Genomic DNA, 12,624 nt, shown 5'->3' on the forward strand with positions numbered 1-12,624 from the left:
TATACTACCCAAATCAATCTACAGATTGAATGCAATTCCTGTCAATTTACCAATGGCAGTTTTTACAGCTCTAGAACAAAAAACCTTAAAATTTGTATAGAGACACAAAAGACCCTGAAGAGCCAATGCAATCTTGAGGGAAAAAAATGGAGCTGGAAGAATCAGACTCCCTGACTTCAGACTATACTACAAAGCTTCAGTAATCAAGACAATATGGTTCTGGCACAAAAATAGAAATATAGATAAATGGAACAGGATAGAAAGCCCAGAGGTAAACCCATGCACCTATGGTCAACTAATCTATGACAAAGGAGACAAGGATATACAATGGAGAAAAGACAGTCTATTCCAAAAGTGATGCTGGGAAAACTGGACAGCTACATGTAAAAGAAGGAAATTAAAACACTCCCTGACACCCTGTACAAAATTAAACTCAAAATGGATTAAAGACCTAAATATAAGTCTGGACAGTATAAAACTCTTACAGGAAAACATAAGAAGAACACTCTTTGACATAAATCACAGCAAGATCTTTTTTGACCCACCTCCTAAAGTAATGGAAATAAAAACAAAAATAAACAAATGGGACCTAATGAAACCTAAAAGCTTTTGCACAGCAAAGGAAACTATAAACAAGATGAAAAGACAACCCTGAGAATGGGAGAAAATATTTGCAAACGAGTCAATAGACAAAGGATTAATCTCCAACATATATAAACAACTCATGCAGCCCCATATTAAATAAAACAAACAACCCAGTCAAAAAATGGCAGAAGACCTAAGTAGACATTTCTTCAAAGAAGCCATACAGATGGCCAAGAGGCACATGAAAAGCTGCTCAACATCACTAATTATTACAGAAATGTAAATCAAAACTACAATGAGGTATAACACTGGTCAGAATGACCATCATCAGAAAATCTACAAACAACAAATGCTGGAGAGGGTGTGGAAAAAAGGGAACCCTCTTGCACTGTTGGTGGGAATGTAAATTGATACAGCCACTAGGGAGAACAGTATGGAGGTTCCTTAAAAAACTAAAAATAGAATTACCATATGACCCAGCAATCCCACTACTGGGCATATACCCAGAGAAAACCATAATGCAAAAAGACACATGCACCCCAATATTCATTGCAGCACTATTTCCAATAGCCAGGTCATGGAAGCAACCTAAGTGTCCATCGACAGATGAATGGATAAAGAAGATGTGGAATATATATACAATGGAATATTGCTCAGCCATAAAGTGGAATGAAATTGGGTCATTTGTAGAGACGTGGATGGACCTAGAGACTGTTATGCAGAGTGAAGTAAGTCAGAAAGAGAAAAACAAATATCGTATACAAATCCACATATGTGGAATCTAGAAAAATGGTGCAGATGAACCAATTTGCAAGGCAGAAATAGAGACACAGTTGTAGCGAACAAAGGTATGGACACCAAGGGGGGAAAGCAGGGTGGGGGGTGGTAGTGATGGTTGGATGAATTGGGAGCTTGGGATTGACATATATACACTAATATATATATATATATATATATATATATATATATATATATATATATATATATAAACAGGTAACTATTAAGAACCTGCTGTATTAAAAAAATAAATTTAAAAAATAAAAATTAAAAAAAAGTTTGTTCTGGCATTTTTGACAATGGTTCCTTTTCTTGACACCCTGCAGAAGCAGAAGGAGATATTTTCCAATATTTAGTGTTGAGCCAAGTCAAGCTCCTAGAGGTAAATCTCACAATATTTTGGAGGACACTCTATGACTGGGTCCCCTTGGAGTTTTTCACTCTCAGGATTGTCCATACCGAGCTTCTGGGAATTCATAAATTAGAGTTTAGGTTTTTCTACCCTGTCACTGTTTCTTGAGCCAGTTTCTGCTGGTGAGTCTTTGCTCCAGTAAAAAGTGACTCTCTTTATTTGCCTTTCTCTCTCTACAATCTTAGGGAGAGCAGTTTGTCCCGTGTCCTCTCCTCTCTTACAAATCCAAGAAGAGTTGTTGATTTTTCAGTCTGTTCAGTTTTTTACTTGTTGTTAGGACAGAATGGTGACTTCCAAGCTCCTTTCATGTGGACCAGAAACCAGAAATCCTACACTTACTTTTTCAGAAAGACCAAGGCTAAGTGAGTGAGCTGTGAAAACATATGTACTATATTACAGAATCTTCCTCAATTTGCTTATGACTTTTTTCACTTATATATTATTATTATTTTTTATTTTATTTTATTTTTTTTGCGGTACGCGGGCCTCTCACTGTTGTGGTCTCTCCCGTTGCGGAGCACAGGCTCCGGACGCGCAGGCTTAGTGGCCATGGCTCATGGGCCCAGCCGCTCCGCGGTATGTGGGATCTTCCTGGACCGGGGCACGAACCCGTGTCCCCTGCATCGGCAGGCGGACTCTCAACCACTGCACCACCAGGGAAGCCCTATATTAGATTTTTATAACTGGATTTCTACAATGTCTCTATTCTTCCCCATAATAACAACTACAACCCATGATATTTATTCCACCATATCTATCTTTGCCATCATATAAAGCATCCAAGTGAAGAAAGACAAATAGGTAAACACTATTAAACTATGTGACACAGAGAACATTTGATTTTCTCGTTGAAATGTATGCTAAGAGCACACTGATATCAAACCTCAGAAATGAAAGACAACAAGAAAGGCAACAAATTTCTGACAATATCATCTCTTGTTTCATCTGAAACTCAAAGGAAAACTAATATTAGCTCCACTAAGCTAAATTATTAGTAAACCTATGATAAGACACCAAGCTATCTAAACAGGATCTGACAGAGTAGATAATGCAAATGACATTCCCAAAATGATTGGATTAATTTTGGCTTAGTTTCTTTATTTGAATAGCTCAGAGGAAAAGATAAGGCAACAAATATCTGCTCTAGGGTATGATATCTAACATTGAATTATCCAACAGAAAAAGAATAGGGCTGACTCTTAGCATCGAAATAAGAGAGGGAAAACTGTTAAACCTTACAGATGAAAATTCTCCAGGAACTTAGAGAGTGGTATAGAGAGGCAGGTAAGGAACTGTCAGAAAGAAATTATTTTGTGGCAAGTAGTAGTTCTACAAAATGTATTTTGATATCTCTTAGGATTAGTAATTAAGGATTAGTTCCTTTCATTCATTTATTTATTCACTTATTCACTCACTCATTCATTTATTCACTTGAGAAATATTCACAGAAAATGGCTTAATTGCCCCTCAGTGATCACCTGGCATTTACTCTTCTTTGTAACCCTAGTATGGAGCACAGTGGCTGACCTATACAGGTTTGAGCAAACATCTGAAGGAAATGAGGAACTAAAGTATATGATGTACTCACTGTAAGCTAGATTTCAAGGAAAGGTGTTCTAAAACTTTCTTTCATTCAATATTTAACTAACATAGTACCCAACAGAGAAGAGGGAAAAAGGCTAAACATACATTTTTGGCACTATATGAGTGCAAGCTTGAATGATTAAACTAAAGATTCATTACTAGTTCTATCTTTATTCTCTTTGTTAATTCCATAACATGCTACATTCTTAGATTCTGCTAGATACATACATCTATTCTCAATTTCAATACCACAAGGAAAGTCCATCAAGCTGGAAAATATGAGCCATTAGTCACTTTGTACTTCACAAGATCACAGGGCAACACACCTAATGAAAATGATCAAGAATAACTTGAAAGAATGAAAATTTTAAATAGTAAAGCCATGCTTATCTAAGACCTGTTTTCTTCAGTGTTGGGCTTATGTTTCATAGGTTTTAAGCCTACTACTATATACTTATATGTACAACACCTTTGGTGCATGATTGAAATGAGAAGCTTGGGAAAATTAATCTATGTAATTGTATGAAATGAGCTTACAGTCATTTTAAAAGTTCAGAGCCAATCAATTTAATATGGATATGACTGCCCTGTAAATTCTAAAATAGAAATGTATTATGACCAATGAGTATATTTCACATGGATCAATTCTGCCTTCAGGTAAGTATGCCTAACTTTACTTCTACTAGAAGCATGAGTATGGTAAAATTGACCTATATAGTATATTCTTTCAATATGAGCACAACTCACAATGTATAATATTTCATCTTAAAGTTAATAAAGAGAAACTTATTTTACTTTCTTTAGTATCAGACCTTATTGGGTAAGACCCAATAGTATCTCAACTCAGCTTGGTTTTTGTTTGTTTGCTTGTTGCTTTCTTTATGAAATTAATCTTTCTTCTCACATAAGTGGAAGTGAAATAGAAAGAAAATTCTAAAAATGAATTGTAAATGTTACAAAAGGAAGAAATATATGTACCTTTGGTTTGATTACATTGTAACTATTAACATCATTCATCACTCTCTCTCTCTCTCTCACACACATACACACACACAGACACACACACACATCAGGAGATTAGTCTCAATGCCAAGGTGTAAAATGCATATGAGTCACTTCCATAAGTTTCCATTATGATTTATGTTTAGCATTTATGAAACTGGAAAATAAATTTTTGAGTTTGTAATAGGTAAAACATCTGTCTCTCTACAAATCTAACTAGTTAAAAGTGGAAAATACTGCATTAGAAGTTGTGATGGCTAGTTTTATGTGTTAATATGGCTTGGCTATAGCACTGAGTTATATAATCAGACACTAATCTAGGTATTGCTGTGATGGCTGTTTTGTATGACATCCAAAATCAGTTGCCTTTAAGTAAATAAAATTCACAGTCAATAATGTAAGTTTTTTATATATATATAATTATAAATATATATGTATATTATATATATATATATATATATAGTCATGGATGTGGGGGGTGTACATACACACACACACACACACACACACACACACACACACATTCATGACAAAATAAGGAGAAATACTCACAACAGTTACTCTTCCAGGTTATGTAACTGGCCACATGGTAAGTATAACTACCTTCATCTACTAGCCATTCTGTATTCCCATGGCCTTCTCCAAGCACCTTAACTGGTCCTGGTTCTTTACCTGGTAGAGTGACCCAAACCTTCATCCTAAAAGATTAGTGCCATTAATAGTCCTGTCTGGACTAGGTTATTGTGGTTTTCCATTGACCTTAATATATTAAGGGCATGGTAATAATAATATATTAAGGGCATAGTAATAATAATAGACACCCTAAGAGATCTCCTGTATTTCAGACACACTCTTCCTTGCCTCTATTATGGAGTAGTTCAATTTCTTCTTGGTAGTTGGGATCCATCACCTCCAGCAGCACAGTAATTCCCTTCTTTGCTGTTGATTCAGTGGCATGAGGAGCCTAAAGTGGTCAGGCAGTTGTCTTAAATTCCAGTTCAATGGAATCATTGTTGTCTCTACTAGTAGAAGCATTTTTCCCTTCAGAGCAAAAACCTCTAGGACAGAAGAACATAAGGTCCTGGAGAAAAGGAAGCAAAATTTTGCTAGTGTGTCACTAAGGGATCACAGTGAGTGGTGCCATTCCTACTTCCACTCCTTGATTCCTGGACCTGTGAATCCCAGCTATTGGAGAAACAACACCATATTTTTGATGCTGATTCAGAGCATACACAGCCTTCTGGAGAATACTGCCCAGTACTTCAAAGTATTGGCACCTAGTTGGCACTGTATCTGAGTCTTTAAAAGGCCATTCCACCATTGTATCAAGCCAGCAGCTTCAGGATGGTAAAGGACATGGTAACACCAGTGAGTTCCACGGGCCTATTATTACACTTCATTTGTTGTGAAGTGACTTTCTTGATCAGAAACAATGCTGTGGGATTTCCCTGGTGGCACAGTGGTTAAGAATCTGCCTGCCAATGTAGGGGACACGGGTTTGAGTTCTGGTCCAGGAATATCCCACATGCCGCGGAGCAACTAAGCCCGTGCACCACAACTACTGAGCCTGCACTCTAGAGCCCATAAGCCACAACTACAGAAGCCCACGTGCCTAGAGTCCATGCTCTAGGCTTCTCTTGTTGCTCTAGGCAACAAGAGAAGACACCACAATGAGAAGCCTACGCACCGCAACGCACAGTAGCCCCTGCTCTCCACAACTAGAGAAAGCCCGTGCGCAGCAACCAAGACCCAATGCAGCCAAAAATAAATTTATAAAAAAAGAAACAAGAAACAATGCTGTGTATAATACCATGACAGTGGAAGACATTCTGTAAGTCCGTGGATAGCAGTTTTGGAAGAGGCATTATGAGTAGGGAAGGAAAATCCATATTCAGGGTAAGTGTCTGTTCCAGTAAGAACAAAATGATGCCCTTTCCATGATGAAAGGGGTCCAATGTAACCAACCTGCCCCAGTAGTTAATTAATCACGCTGGGGAATGGTGCCATACTGGAGACTCATTGTTGGTTACTGATGCTGGCATTGGATACTCAGTGGTGGCTGTAACCAAGTCAGCCTTGATGAAGTCCATGTTGCTGAGTCAATGCATAAGAGAAGCCTCTTCCACAGGAAAAGAAAACTCATCAGAATGTAGGAGCTCAATGTCTCCAAGTTCATCAGGGTCTCCCACAAGTCCCAAATCCAACTTTTAGTATCCCATTTCTTCCCAATCAATGTCTTCACATTAACTCTAAACATCCTACAAGGCTGAGAATTCAATTTGCATTGTAATTCAGACAGTAGGAGGATGAGATTCTTGGTTTGATTTTCAGCAATCTCGTTCCAGCAGCTATAGGAAATAAGGGTCTCCTTCATGGTACACATAGAAATTTTCAGGTCATTTATGCAGTGCTTGAGTTGGGAATTCAAATCCGTGCACTCATCTTTTTCTTTCCCTACTTTGTCCAGCAACATTAGGAGCAACTAGCCAATATCACTTCACTAGTTAGCTTGTCAAAAGTGTTCCAAAGTATCATATACACAGTCACTCAGATCCTTACTTCTTGTAAGTGGTTGATTAGGAGTATCTAACGGTGATATTTTGTGTATCTATATTGTCAGATTATGCCATGGTCCATGAGTGTTCTCTTTACTACTAGAAAGAGTCATTAGCACATTTAAATATAATCAGATTAGAGAGCCGTTTCCAGAAACCCCAGAACCCAATTTAAAAAAAACTCATCTTTAAAATTCTGTCTCTCTAGAACCACTCTGGGTACCAAAATCTGTATTAGTCAGGGTTCTCCTGAGAAACAGAATTAATTGTATACATACAATTATATATATATATACACAATTCTATAATATATATACTATTCTGTTTTTCTTTCTCTGGAGAACCCTGACTCCCTGACTGATAGAACTTTTGGTACTGGGAAATGAGGTGCTACTGTAACAATAATGAAATTGTGGAAGTGGCTTTGGAATTGGGTAATAAGTAGAAGCTGGAAGAATTTTGAGGCACATAATAAAAAATGCTTAAATTGTGTTGAAGAGAACATTGGTAGAAATATGGATGTTAAAGGTGATTCTGGTGAGAGTTCAGAAGGAAATGAAGAATATGGTAAAGAGAATTTCTATTATCTTAGAGAATACATATATCACCATGAACAGAATGTTGATTCGAATATGGTGTTAAATGAGTTTCTGGTGAGATTTCAGAAGGAAGTGAGGAGCGTGTTATCGGACACTGGAGGAAAGGCAATCTTCATTTTAATGTGGCGAAAAACTTGGCTTAATTGTGCTCTGCTGTTAGTGGGAAGATAGAACTTCTAAGTAAGTTCTGAGACATATAGCTGAGATTTCCAAGCAAAGTGTGGAATGTACAGCCTGCTTTCTCCTTGTTCCTTGCTTACAATAAAGTGTGAGAAGAATGAGATAAACTGAGAACAGAACTGTTAAGCAAAAAGGAACCAGACTTGATTATTTGGAAAATTCTTAGCATGCCCAGTTAGCATTTTCTGGGCTAAGTGTGTGACTGCACAAACTTTTCCTGAAGAAATTATGCCTGTGACTCATGGATCCAATCCAGTCAACCATCTCAGTAGAAGCCAGGAATAGAGGTGGGTTATCCAGTTCTGTAATGGCATGGATCCCCTTGACATACATGGAAGAACTGACAAGGTTTTTGAGAACGTTATATCAGAAGGAACACTGCAAGCTGTGACTGAAGGAGCCAGAGACAGGATGGAATGCAGAAAGGCTATCAGATTTCAGAGATTCTACTGGTAGAAACAGACTGATAGAAATATTCACACATGAGCTCTTCTTCAAGAAAAAGAATGACTATCAGGGCAGAGTCATGGGTGCAGAGGCAGAGAAGCTAGAGACAGGAACAGAGGCAGGGCCTGGCAGGGCTTGGCAGGGCCTCCTTGGGCCCAAAGGGTAGATTTGGTAAAAAGAAGTTTATTTTTCAGGCTACAAAAACTAGTGGACTCTTCCCTTCTGGGTTTCAGATTTGCTTGAGACTACTGACTTATTTATTCCTTCCAATTTCTCCCTTTCATAATGGGAATGTCTATCCTTTGCTTGTACTATCATTGTATTTGCAAACAGATAACTTGTTTTCTGTTTCACAGGTCCACAGATGATGAGGAATTTTGTCCCAAGGTGAATCATACCCAGAGTCTCACACATACCTGGTTTAGTGTGCTTAAATGAGATTTGGAATTTTTGACTTGATATTTAGATGAGATTTTAGAGTTAATGCCAGAATGGTTTAAGACTGTTGGGGATGTTGGGATGGGATGAGTATATTTTGTATTTTGTATTCTTGTGTGAGAAGGATGTGAATTTTGGGGGGGAGAGAGCATACTGTACTAGGTTGAACAGTATCCTCCCAAAATCCATGCCTACGTGGAACTCAGAATATGATCTTGCTTGGAAATAGAGTATCTGTAGGTGTAATGAAGCTAAATGAGATTATACTAGATTTGGGTGGGCATTAAATCCAAAGATTGGTGTCCTTATAAGGAGAAAAAGAGTTGGACAACCACAAAAACACACAGAGGGAAGAAGTCCACATGAAGACTGAGGCAGAGATTGGAGTGTTGCAGCCACAAACCAAGGGACAACAAGGATTGCTGGGACCACTGAAGCAAGGAGGAGGTGAGGATGGGTTCTGCCCTAGAGGTTTCAAGAGAGAAAGAGCTCTGCTGACACCAGGATTTCAGACTTCTTGCCTCCAGATCCATAAGAAAATAAATTCCTGTTGTTTTAAGCCAGTTTGTGTAATTTTGTTATAACAGCATAGGAAACTAAAAAAGAAGGTGTAAGTCTGTAAAGTACTTCACATTAACAATTTTACTCAAATAACATTTCTGTCAATGGTGAGAATACACACACACATAAATTGATTCTAATTTCAGATTAAGATATAGATATATATATATATATATATATACACATTTACAGATAAATATGTAGATACATCTTAATCTACAATCAGAATCAACTAATCCATACAACATGGCCTTGTATTTCTTTCTTAGTTTCTTGGAAATGTAATCATTGTCAACAAAAGACTTGCCAGTTTCTCATCTTTTCAAAGAGGATTGGAGAATACAAACTTCCTGTGGGTGAGATAAGTTCATTCATCTTACAAAAAGCAATAGAGAATGCATCCTAATGTAACACACATCATAAAGTATTTAAACAACTTTACTGCAGCATTCAAAATACAAATATGAGCAGTCATTCTTTTCCCTTTTTCCTCCTCCTCTCTTCCATATTATCTGGGTTTACTGAAGTTACAGTTTTAAGACTGGGAAGTGTGACTAGGGAAAGGTGTGTTCCCCGCCACCCCCCCACCCACCCCCCACCCCCGGCAATTCTTCAAATGTGTCAGTATCATAAAAGACAGAAAGGCTGTAGCAATGTTCCAGACTCAAGGAGACTAAATAGAGACAACAGCTAAATGCAATGTACTTGGATCCTAGGTTGGATTCTGTACTGGAGGGGTTTAAAATAAGTTTTAAGGACACTACATGTCAATTGACATAACTGGAATATGGATATTAAAGTCTTTTATAGATGTTAAAGTTAATGATTATATATACCAGATAGAGTACTGGTTTCCTTCCTTCCTCCTTTTCCTGTCAGAAGTTTTTCAAAAATTAAAGAAGTTTTAGCCCCACAATGAATTTTTGAAGGCTTTATTTCTTCATAAAAAATGAATTTACCAAAACGTTATGAAACATTACTTTAAAAAGTTAATGGAGTGTAATCTGTAAAAATGTTGAGTAGCTATGTTGTACACATGAAACTAGCATGATGTTGTAAATCAACTAAACTTCAATTTTAAAAAAAGTTATAAAAGTATTGTAACGATGTTAAATTTGCTAAAGTTGATCATATAAAAGAATGTCTCTCTTAGGAAATACACAAAGAAGTATCTGTAAGTAAAGGCCAGGATGTATGTAACTCACTCAGAAGTGTATGTGTATATGTGTGTGTGTGTGTGTGCATACATATATATATGAGAGAGAGAGACAGAGACAGAGATAGAGACAGAAAGACAGAGAATTAATTAATATAAAGCTGATGGGGTAAAATGTTAAGGGATGCTGAATCTGTGTTATTGATTGTGTTATCTGTATTATTGTTGGAGAGGAATTCCTTGAACCGCTCTTATTTATTCAGGTAACTCTCATTGGTGGACAGTGGGTGTGGCTCAACTTGCCAGCCCAGAGCCCCGGCGCTGGGTGAGCCCCGGCCCCTCCACCCCCCAATCCCTCCCCAGACCCCTGTACCCCCGATCCCCCTCCATGCCTCCGCCCCCTTCCACGCCCCCCTACCTGGTCCCTTCCTCCTTCACTTCCCCGCCCCTCCCCCCTCTAACGTAAACCCTGCCCACCCCACCCCACCCACCTCACTCCCTGAGGCACCCGCCCTGGGAGACACCACGCAGCCTCATCAGCGTGGCCCCTGTGACCTCACTGAGCGGGTCCCCGCCAGGCGGCGGCACTAGCAATGTCTCCAGGTGGCTGTGTCTTGGGGCGGCGCGGCCTCCGGGCTGCGTGGCCTCCAGCTCAGGAGAGCGCCGAGGAGGAAGCGGTGGCCACGAGCTACTAGCGTCCAGTGGCGCATCAGGTATGGTGGAGCGCCCGACTCCCTCCTCAGTCCCATTCTCCCACTCTCCGCCACCATCCGCCTCCCACGACGCCCCCCTCGACGCTGCAGCCGGCCTTCAGTCCACCCATCTACCTGCGCCGTCTGTCACCATTCCTCCCACCCCATGATCACCACCATCGCCTTCTACCTGTCGCCAGGCCCAGCGCCAAGGATTGGCCACGTGTCACAGATGATGGCCTTAAAGTGCATCCACAAGGAGCTCCTCGACCTGTCCCGCGACCCCCCCCCCCCCGCCCAGAGCTCAGCAGGGCTAGTGGGGGATGACATGTTCCACTGGCATGCGACCATAATGGGGCCCAATGACAGCCCCTACCAGGGAGGAGTCTTCTTCCTAAAGGTCCAGTTTCCCTCCAATTACCCATTCAAACCACCCAAGATCGCATTCACCACCCGAATTTACCATCCAAACATTAAAAGAAACAGAAACATCTGCCTGGACATCCTTAGATCTGAGTGATCACCAGCACTGACAATTTCCAAAGTATTGTTATCCACTTACTCCCTGTTGTGCGACACCAACGCAGATGATTCTTTGGTTCCAGAAATTGCTAAGATCTACACAAAGGATAGGAGGAAGTATGACAGAATTGCTCGGGAATGGACTAATAAATACGCCATGTAATTTAAAAATAAATGATAATCCCATCACCTTATTAAAGCTGGCAGTTTAATTGGTTATCTTTTGTCAGCTTTCTATGAAAGGAGGGCTCCCCATCCTCTGGGCATATGTGGTAACACCTCCTATGTATCAGGGTGTGTGGAGGTGGTGGAGCAAGTCTGCAGGTGGAAACAAGGGTGGAGGAGGGATTGGTGAGTGGGGGTAAGGTTGGGGGTTTGGGTGAGTGTGAGACCCGTTTTAACTAAGTTTTCGTTATTGATTTAGCATTAGGAAAGCAAGAACAAGGAGGTGGTGGCTTTAGGATAAGGAGAGCAGTTCCACCAACCAGAGAGATAATTTTTAATGTGAGTCTTTTAGAACTGACAATGGTGAGGACAAACAATGAAGATTACAAAGCTAGTCAGGTGTCCACTTTATTCTGAAGAAACTTTGGGTGTTGATTTTGAACAAGATTAGTATTAACCAATATCCTTGTAACTGGGCAAGACCCACGCTCCAGGTCCTCTGCCTGCCTCTTGTCTGCAGAAAAGCCATAGTTTCTCAGGGCTCCCCTGAGTCACAAAAGCCTGACTCAAGAATTAATGATTGAAAGGATGTGACCATGTAGTGACAAAAGTAGCAGTTAGGCCAGGTGAACTGGTAACAATTTAAACAGTAAATCAGCCATGACAGTCATGGAATCCTTAGTTCCTCCCTGAAATACATAGATAACAGTATCTGAGGCAGACACTGAGTTGATTTACAGATGCTAAACCCCCACCAAATGGAGGAAGTTAACTACTTGATGACCATGAGCATGTAGACACAGACCTAATGGAGCCTGAGGATTGATGTTAACCTCTGTGACACCACCCTGTTACCTCACCATCAACAAATCAGACAATTGTGTGCTGATCATACATCCTGCGACTCCCCTCCTTCATCTTGCTTTTAAAAATGCTTCCCTGAAACCTA

At 39.7% G+C, this 12,624-nt stretch overlaps 1 pseudogene; it reads left to right on the plus strand.

The window, feature by feature from the left end:
• The first annotated feature begins 11,223 nt into the window (after positions 1 to 11,223).
• On the plus strand, positions 11,224 to 11,673 carry LOC132418937 (ubiquitin-conjugating enzyme E2 D2-like; annotated as a pseudogene).
• The last annotated feature ends 951 nt before the right edge of the window (positions 11,674 to 12,624 follow it).

The sequence above is a fragment of the Delphinus delphis genome, chromosome X (assembly GCF_949987515.2).
Source record: "Delphinus delphis chromosome X, mDelDel1.2, whole genome shotgun sequence".
NCBI classification, from domain to species: domain Eukaryota; kingdom Metazoa; phylum Chordata; class Mammalia; order Artiodactyla; family Delphinidae; genus Delphinus; species Delphinus delphis.